We start from the raw sequence: 9,510 nt of genomic DNA on the forward strand, positions 1-9,510 counted from the left end.
GATGATACCGGAAGTAGCAGCCGATCAGCATCATGAGCCTAGACGTCGGAACTCGAGACGAGAGATGGTGGAGTTGCATAAATACATGTGCCTACGTGGTTGAATCTTCGGGTCTTGGAGCAGGAGGTAGGTAGCCGGTGTTTGGCGTGAGACGGTTGTGTGCAGCGCGGTGGAGGAGAGAAGGATAGAATCCGAGCGTCCCGCAGGCACACGAGGACGCGAGTATACTCCTTTGGCTCCGCGGCGCGGCGGAGTGGGGAGTCCGAGCTGGCAGAGGGGATGCTGGTTGGTCGACCGCAAGAAGCGAACGTTTGCACTTCGGCCTCGTCGCCGTTTTTGGGTGATGCAGAATCCGTGAGACTAGTGACCGTCCATAACTGGATATGGTTGAAGGACAGTGGCGTATGCTGCCGATATGGACAACTGATGGCAGACTGTGTTGGCGTTCACTGCTGTCGGAGCGGGATTCTTTTGTCGGCGTGTTCTAGGAGGACGCAGTAAGAACGGGGGTGCACGACGGCGCGGAGCCCGCAATCGATACGACATGACGGAAGCGAATTAGCAGGAGGGGGAAGACTGTTCTTTAGATTTCTTCAATATAGAAGAGTGGACTGCCAAAAGGAACCTAATGGTGCGGCTGCAGGCCTGAGACGTTCTGCGATCCGCAAGAGAGAAGAATGTTTTGCCGTCAGTAACATCGGCAACCACTGTACAGCACCAGGCGGTACGTGTGGGACAGCCTCCCGTATGGGGATGGCATCACATAATGCCTCCTCGGATTTGACGGGGGGTCGTTCGGTGTTGCGGCGCTCTAGACGTGGGGCGCGGTCAGTCGCTGAAGCAGGAAGGTCATGCGCAGGCTTCTGGCCGGCAGTGCCGGCAGTGACCGTATGTGCTGTATCCACGTTGAGTTTTTGGGGAAGGCGAAATGCGTTGAGAATGGTCGGGGACTTATTCACGTAAAGGACGCGTCATGGTCGAGATTTTCGCTTCACCGTCTCTCCTCGTCTTGTCCTTCGGTCTTTCGTTCGTCTCGGAGCGGTCCCAGCACCCCGTGGCATTGGGATGGCGTGAGAGGATGGGCGTCCTAGCAATGAATGATGATGGCGGCACGAGCTGACGTGGCCGTGACCTGCTGACTGGCTACAGGGCCTGCCTTGAATTCGTCGACACGCGAATCGGTGGCGTTGCATAACTTCACTCGGCTACGTGACGGGTATTCGGGGGTTCTTGAGCAGCGAGTAGGCAGCAGGTGGTTGACATGAGGCGGTGGTGGGCAGTGCGGTGGAGGAGAGAAGGATAGAGCCCGAGCGTCCCGCAGGCACACGAGGACGAGACCATGCTCCTTGTGGCTCTAGTGTGCGGCGAAGTGGGGAGTCCGAGCTGGCAGAGGGGATGCTGGTTGGTCGACCGCAAGAAGCGAACGTTTGCACTTCGGCCTCGTCGCCGTTTTTGGGTGATGCAGAATCCGTGAGACTAGTGACCGTCCATAACTGGATATGGTTGAAGGACAGTGGCGTATGCTGCCGATATGGACAACTGATGGCAGACTGTGCTGGCGTTCACTGCTGTCGGAACGGGATTCTCCTGCCGGGGTGTTCTAGGCAGATTCAGTAAGAACGGGGGTGCACGACGGCGCAGAGCCCGCAATCGATACGACATGACGGAAGCGAATTAGCAGGAGGGGGAAGACTGTTCTTTCGATTTCGTCGGTGTAGGAAAACAGAGTGGTCAAGGGAGGCTAATGGTGGCTTTGCTGCTTGCGTGGGATATTCCACGATGCGTCAGAGAATGTACTCAAATGCATCCATTATATGCGGCTAACCGGAATCGCTAAACAGCGTCGGGCGGTACGTGTGGAAGTAGTTGTTGCCTGGGGTTGCAATGAGAGAATGCCTGCCCGGATTTGACGGGGGGTCGTTCGGTGTTGCGGCGCTCTAGACGTGGGGCGCGGTCAGTCGCTGAAGCAGGAAGGTCATGCGCAGGCTGCTGGCCGGCAGTGCCCCCCGGCAGTGACCGTATGTGCTGTGTCCACGTTGAGTTTTTGGGGAAGGCGAAATGCGTTGAGAATGGTCGGGGACTTATTCACGTAAAGGACGTGTCATGGTCGAGATTTTCGCTTCACTGTCTCGTCTTGTCCTTCGGTCTTTCGTTCGTCTCGGAGCGGTCCCAGCACCCCGTGGCATTGGGATGGCGTGAGAGGATGGGCGTCCTAGCAATGAATGATGATGGCGGCACAGGCTGATGTGGCCATGACCTGCTGACTGGCTACAGGGCCTGCCTTGAATTCGTCGACACGCGAATCGGTGGCGTTGCATAACGTCACTCGGCTACGTGACAGGTATCCGGGGGTTCTGGAGCAGCGAGTAGGCAGCGGGTCTTTGACACGAGGCGGTGGTGGGCAGTGCGGTGGAGGAGAGAAGGATAGAGCCCGAGCGTCCCGCAGGCACACGAGGACGAGACCATGCTCCTTGTGGCTCTAGTGTGCGGCGAAGTGGGGAGTCCGAGCTGGCAGAGGGGATGCTGGTTGGTCGACCGCAAGAAGCGAACGTTTGCACTTCGACCTCGTCGCCGTTTTTGGGTGATGCAGAATCCGTGAGACTAGTGACCGTCCACGACTGGATATGGTTGAAGGACAGTGGCGTATGCTGCCGATATGGACAACTGATGGCAGACTGTGTTGGCGTTCACTGCTGTCGGAACGGGATTCTTTTGTCGGCGTGTTCTAGGAGGTCGCAGTAAGAACGGGGGTGCACGACGGCGCAGAGCCCGCAATCGATACGACATGACCGAAGCGAATTAGCAGGAGGGGGAAGACTGTTCTTTCGATTTCGTCGGTGTAGGAAAACAGAGTGGTCAAGGGAGGCTAATGGTGGCTTTGCTGCTTGCGTGGGATATTCCACGATGCGTCAGAGAATGTACTCAAATGCATCCATTATATGCGGCTAACCGGAATCACTAAACAGCGTCGGGCGGTACGTGTGGAAGTAGTTGTTGCCTGGGGTTGCAATGAGAGAATGCCTGCCCGGATTTGACGGGGGGTCGTTCGGTGTTGCGGTGCTCCAGACGTGGGGCGCGGTCAGTCGCTGAAGCAGAAAGGTCATGCGCAGGCTTCTGGCCGGCAGTGCCCCCCGGCAGTGACCGTATGTGCTGTGTCCACGTTGAGTTTTTGGGGAAGGCGAAATGCGTTGAGAATGGTCGGGGACTTATTCACGTAAAGGACGTGTCATGGTCGAGATTTTCACTTCACCGTCTCGTCTCGTCTTGTCCTTCGGTCTTTCGTTCGTCTCGGAGCGGTCCCAGCACCCCGTGGCATTGGGATGGCGTGAGAGGATGGGCGTCCTAGCAATGAATGATGATGGCGGCACGGGCTGACGTGGCCGTGACCTGCTGACTGGCTACAGGGCCTGCCTTGAATTCGTCGACACGCGAATCGGTGGCGTTGCATAACTTCACTCGGCTACGTGACAGGTATTCGGGGGTTCTGGAGCAGGCGGTAGGCAGCGGGTGTTTGACATGAGGCGGTGGTGGGCAGTGCGGTGGAGGAGAGAAGGATAGAATCCGAGCGTCCAGCATGCATACTAGGACGAGAGTATACTCCTTTGGCTCCGCGGCGCGGCGGAGTGGGGAGTCCGAACTGGCAGAGGGGATGTTTGCTGGTTCACAGTGGTGACCGTCCACGACTGTATATGGTTGAAGGACAGTGGCGCAGGCTGTTGGTGTGCTCGCGTCACGGCATTGTGTACTGATGTCTAATGCTGGCCGGTATGGCATTCTCGTATCTGCCGTTTCTAGGAGAGTGGCGTAAGCAGGATGCGACACCGTGATGCGGGACACGGAGTGAATGCGGTGTGGTGAGGCCGACGGGGCGGCGCGGGGTAGGAATTGCGTGAGACTACAGCAGTGGAAAGAAAAGGAATCGAGCGGATTTGCGCAAATTTGGAGTGATACGGACTGTAGGCCGTAGAAGACCGCCTGCTGCGTATTGCGCACTGTATATATAATCAAACATTGGATAGGATCAGGCGGTACGTGCTGACAGGGCTGTTATATGGGATTGCCATCACATTTTTGCATGAATTTGACGTTTGCCTGCTTCGTCCGGCATTATCTGCATGGTATTCAGTTGGCGTTCGGAGCATGCCGTGCATGCGCTGACCTTCACATGGCTGTGGCCTTGAAATATGCGCCGACTTTGAGTTTGTGCGGAAAACGAAATGCGTTAGGAATACTCAGCGGACTCCTTTCGTGAAGGACATGTTATGTTCCAGATGTTTGCTTCATCGCCGCGTCTCGATGGGCGATACTGCATTTCTAACGGAGTGGCCCCAGCACCCCGCGACTTCGGGATGGAGTAAGATGATGGGCGTTGCAGCAATGAATGGTCATGGCAGCTCTAGCAGTCACAGCGACGATGATTGCGCAGGTTACCTGTTTGGATTTCATCGGCGTGTTTTTTTTTGTTTTTTGGTTACGCTGTGGTTTTGTGTTATCGGTGTCGTCATAGACTTTCGTATCAACGTAGCCTATTGTGCGCCTGCTGGTCCTCCACCTCCGGCAGGGAAGCAGCAAGGTCTTGTCCTCGGAGTACCGTGGAAGCTACCGCTGAGTTGCCTGCTGGAGGCATTTTGCTGTGGGTGGCGGTGGGCGTTTACATTTGGACATGGTTTTTTCCGGGTTCCGCCGATCACATCAGAGATAGGCTCCTCCACACGTGGGCGCATACTCGTTGCAACTAAGAAGCATACAGAGCATGTGACGCAGAAGTATTCTGTTCAAGCCACAGCATGTCATGGCGGTAATCGTGCTGCTAGATTTCAAATCCACAACGCGCTGGCACTGACCCATTGTTCATGAAGCGACGCTCGTACAAACGGCGTCGTCCGACCTGACTGAACTCTGTCACCGCTTTCTCCGCCTATACCTGAAGATGGCATGTATCGGCTGGCGCACGCGACACTTTGTGGCGAGTTCGGAGGAGGAGGCACTGGCAGTCTCGGGGCGCCAAGGCGGCCGGTGCGGTGTGCGACAGCGACGGGACCGGAGGTCTGACGAAATGAGGGTTAGTTTCGACGGCCAGGAAGAACATCAGGTGACTAGATGAGTGTGTTTGTGGGACGTGTTGAGGATCGTTGCGTGCACGGTACACAGAGCAGAAGCACGGTACACAGAGCAGAATCGGTGAGGTCGGAGTCGGGAATGTTGTGTATGTGGAGTGCATCTGGTACCCGGCCTCGTGCGTCCATATGGCAGTCCGAGCGTTGCGCGTCCATCTGACAGCGTGAGTTATCGTAGCGACTGTTTCTCCATTAGGAGGGGCTGAGGATTCCGGTCTCCATGTGGCGAGGCTGAGGGGTCGGCGTGCAGCACCGAGTATTTTGGAGGACGTCGTCATCGCCGTTTGTGACGCGATTCTGGATTCACAGGATCGGATAAGGGGGGAGTGAGCTCGGCTTGTGGGATAAGCTGGCGGATCGTGTTGCCGAGACAATTCGCATATGATGATTGGTGTACAAGGGGATGTCAGTTTGCTGTTGTTCTAATTTAGCACGGGAAAGTAGGGACGCTGCGGCAGTTGATTCCCACGGGCTCTATGGCATACATTCCTTTTCAGTGGAGGCACGACACAATAGTGGGTCCCCATCTATCATTGAGTCTACAGGGGGCTTTAGTGTCGAGTGGCGGATTGCAGCGGCTAAGGTGCACGGTCACTAGATCGCTGACCGCAGCTACCAACAAGCTTGTCACGCAATGTTCTCTCTCCCTTCGCTTGTATGTGAAGGAGTGCTGAAAAACAGTGCGGGGTGGAGGACTCCTATTCCCAATCGCCTCCTGCAATTCAATGGGCTTTTCTGTGGCCTTGCACAGGACTTCCGGCGTTTGCTCCGTGCCAGCAACGGTTCATCATTCTTCACCCTGGCGCCTGCCAGTGATCGAGTAACACATCGACCCATGTGTATGTCGTCCGTGGAAGATCACATCTGTTCAGATCACGCGACGGAGCACCCTCATCGACAACCCGGTGTATCTCTGATTTCTGTTTCTTCGTTCGCTTTCGCCCTCATCTGTTGCATACGGTGGGCGTCTTCCCAATCCGATGGTATATCGAAAATGATGAAGATGCCCAGGGGTTGTCAGTGTGACGTGAGATCCGCGAAAAAAATAGGCTGTGCTTGCTGTTGCCATTGTCTCTCCTCGCACCATGTGCGGTTACTACCGACTGGCTACGACCACGTATGGAATCAACTGGTCTCTGCACAGGCCCGCTGACGGGTCTGAGACGCAAACGCCTCCCGACGCATTTCTATTGTGGACAGCTGTAAATGTATGGGTGTGGCGCGGCGCAGTGTAGGAGAGACACGACCACGATGATGAAGGGGCGATTCATGTTTTGGATGAGCTGCGGTAGACTGGAGAGCATGTGTGGTGTGTCACCCGTGTGCCCTCTGGTTGACTGCCTCGAGGTCCTGGCACGGTTGCATGCACCATACACGAGCCATTCAGATGGACGTCAGCCATTCACACGGACGCGAGCCATTCAGAAGAACTGGGGGACATCGCAGTGGCCATTGTCCATGAATCGAGGATCGTACAAACGGCGTCGTCCGATCTGACTGAACTCTGTCACCGCTTTCTCCGCCCTTACCTGTAGTTGGTATGCATCAGCTGGTGCACGCGACACTTTGTGGCGAGTTCGGAGGAGGAGGCACTGGCAGTCTCGGGGCGCCAAGGCGGCCGGTGCGGTGTGCGACAGCGACGGGACCGGAGGTCTGACGAAATGAGGGTTAGTTTCGACGGCCGGGAAGAACATCAGGTGACTAGATGAGTGTGTTTGTGGGACGTGTTGAGGATCGTTGCGTGCACGGTACACAGAGCAGAAGCACGGTACACAGAGCAGAATCGGTGAGGTCGGAGTCGGGAATGTTGTGTATGTGGAGTGCATCTGGTACCCGGCCTCGTGCGTCCATATGGCAGTCCGACCGTTGCGCGTCCATCTGACAGCGTGAGTTATCGTAGCGACTGTTTCTCCATTCGGAGGGGCTGAGGATTCCGGTCTCGATATGGCGAGGCTGAGGGGTCGGCGTGCAGCACCGAGTATTTTGGAGGACGTCGTCATCGCCGTTTGTGACGCGATTCTGGATTCACAGGATCGGATAAGGGGGGAGTGAGCTCCGCTTGTGGGATAGGCTGCGAGATTGTGAGCCCCGACGGAATTTGCAGGTGATGTTGGCAGTGGGTGGGAATGCCAATTTGCGGTTGTTCGGTTGCAGCGCCAGAACGTAAGAGCTCTGAGGCAGTTGGAACTATCGTCACCTGAAGCATCCAACATTTGTCATATAGATAGTCACGAATGAATGCGCGCTGCCAGAACGGGCCTATACATATGCCGTATGTTGGTAGGGATTCCGTGTCAAGAGCGCCACCGCAGTGGCGGAGAAGCACAGCCAGTAGACGGGCAGCGGCAAACACTGTCACCCTAATGACGCGATGATCTCCACCGCATCGCTAGGTTGAGAACGTACGCTGAGCAATTGCTCGGAGAGACCCTCACTTCAAATCACCTGCTGCGATACAAAGGATTTTTTTTTGCGGCCTTGCACATGTATTTCGGCGTTTGCTCCGTGCTAGCAACGGTTCATCATTCTTCACCCTGGCGCCTGCCAGTGATCGAGTAACACATCGACCCATGTGTATGTCGTCCGTGGAAGATCACATCTGTTCAGATCACGCGACGGAGCACCCTCATCGACAACCCAGTGTATCTCTGATTTCTGTTTCTTCGTTCGCTTTCGCCCTCATCTGTTGCATACGGTGGGCGTCTTCCCAATCCGATGGTATATCGAAAATGATGAAGATGCCCAGGGGTTGTCAGTGTGACGTGAGATCCGCGAAAAAAATAGGCTGTGCTTGCTGTTGCCATTGTCTCTCCTCGCACCATGTGCGGTTACTACCGACTGGCTACGACCACGTATGGAATCAACTGGTCTCTGCACAGGCCCGCTGACGGGTCTGAGACGCAAACGCCTCCCGACGCATTTCTACTGTGGACAGCTGTAAATGTATGGGTGTGGCGCGGCGCAGTGTAGGAGAGACACGACCACGATGATGAAGGGGCAGTTCATGTTTTGGATGAGCTGCGGTAGACTGGAGAGCATGTGTGGTGTGTCACCCGTGTGCCCTCTGGTTGACTGCCTCGAGGTCCTGGGGCGGCTGCGTGCACCACACACGAGATATTCAGAAGGACACGAGCCATTCACACGGACGCGAGCCATTCAGAAGAACTGGGGGACTTCGCAGTGGTCATTGTACATGAAGCGAGGATCGTAAAAGAGGCGTCGCCCGACCTGACTGAACTCTGTCACCGCCTTCTCCGCCTTTACCTGTAGATGGTATGCATCGGCTGGTGCACGCGACACTTTGTGTCGAGTTCGGAGGAGGAGGCACTGGCAGTCTCGGGGCACCAAGGCGGCCGGTGCGGTGTGCGACAGCGATGGGACCGGAGGTCTGACGAAATGAGGGTTAGTTTCGACGGCCGGGAAGAACATCAGGTGACTAGATGAGTGTGTTTGTGGGACGTGTTGAGGATCGTTGCGTGCACGGTACACAGAGCAGAAGCACGGTACACAGAGCAGAATCGGTGAGGTCGGAGTCGGGAATGTTGTGTATGTGGAGTACATCTGGTACCCGGCCTCGTGCGTCCATATGACAGTCCGACCGTTGCGCGTCCATCTGACGGCGTGAGTTATCGTAGCGACTGTTTCTCCATTAGGAGGGGCTGATGATTCCAGGCTGGATGCGGCGAGGCTGAGGGGTCGGCGTGCAGCACCGAGTATTTTGGAGGACGTCGTCATCGCCGTTTGTGACGCGATTCTGGATTCACAGGATCGGATAAGGGGGGAGTGAGCTCGGCTTGTGTGATAGGCTGGCGAATCGTGTTGCCGAGACAATTCGCATATGATGATTGGTGTACAAGGGGATGTCAGTTTGCTGTTGTTCTAATTTAGCACGAGAAAGTAGGGACGCTGCGGCAGTTGATTCCCACGGGCTCTATGGCATACATTCCTTTTCAGTGGAGGCACGACACAATAGTGGGTCCCCATCTATCATTGAGTCTACAGTGGGCTTTAGTGTCGAGTGGAGGATTGCAGCGGCTAAGGTGCACGGCCACTAGACTGTTGGGCGAAGTTTCGAACCATGTCTTCAAGAGGTATTACCCCCCTCTTCCCTAGTTTTTGGCAGTACGCTGGGGCGTCGTACAGAAACTGACACTTTCACTTCAAATCACCTGCTGCGATACAAAGGATTTTTTTTGCGGCCTTGCACATGTATTTCAGCGTTTGCTCCGTGCCAGCAACGGTTCATCATTCTTCACCCTGGCGCCTGCCAGTGATCGAGTAACACATCGACCCATGTGTATGTCGTCCGTGGAAGATCACATCTGTTCAGATCACGCGACCGAGGACCCTCATCGACAACCCAGTGTATCGCTGATTTCTGTTTCTTCGTTCG

This window comes from Toxoplasma gondii, chromosome V (genome assembly GCF_000006565.2).
Source record: "Toxoplasma gondii ME49 chromosome V, whole genome shotgun sequence".
NCBI lineage: Eukaryota > Apicomplexa > Conoidasida > Eucoccidiorida > Sarcocystidae > Toxoplasma > Toxoplasma gondii.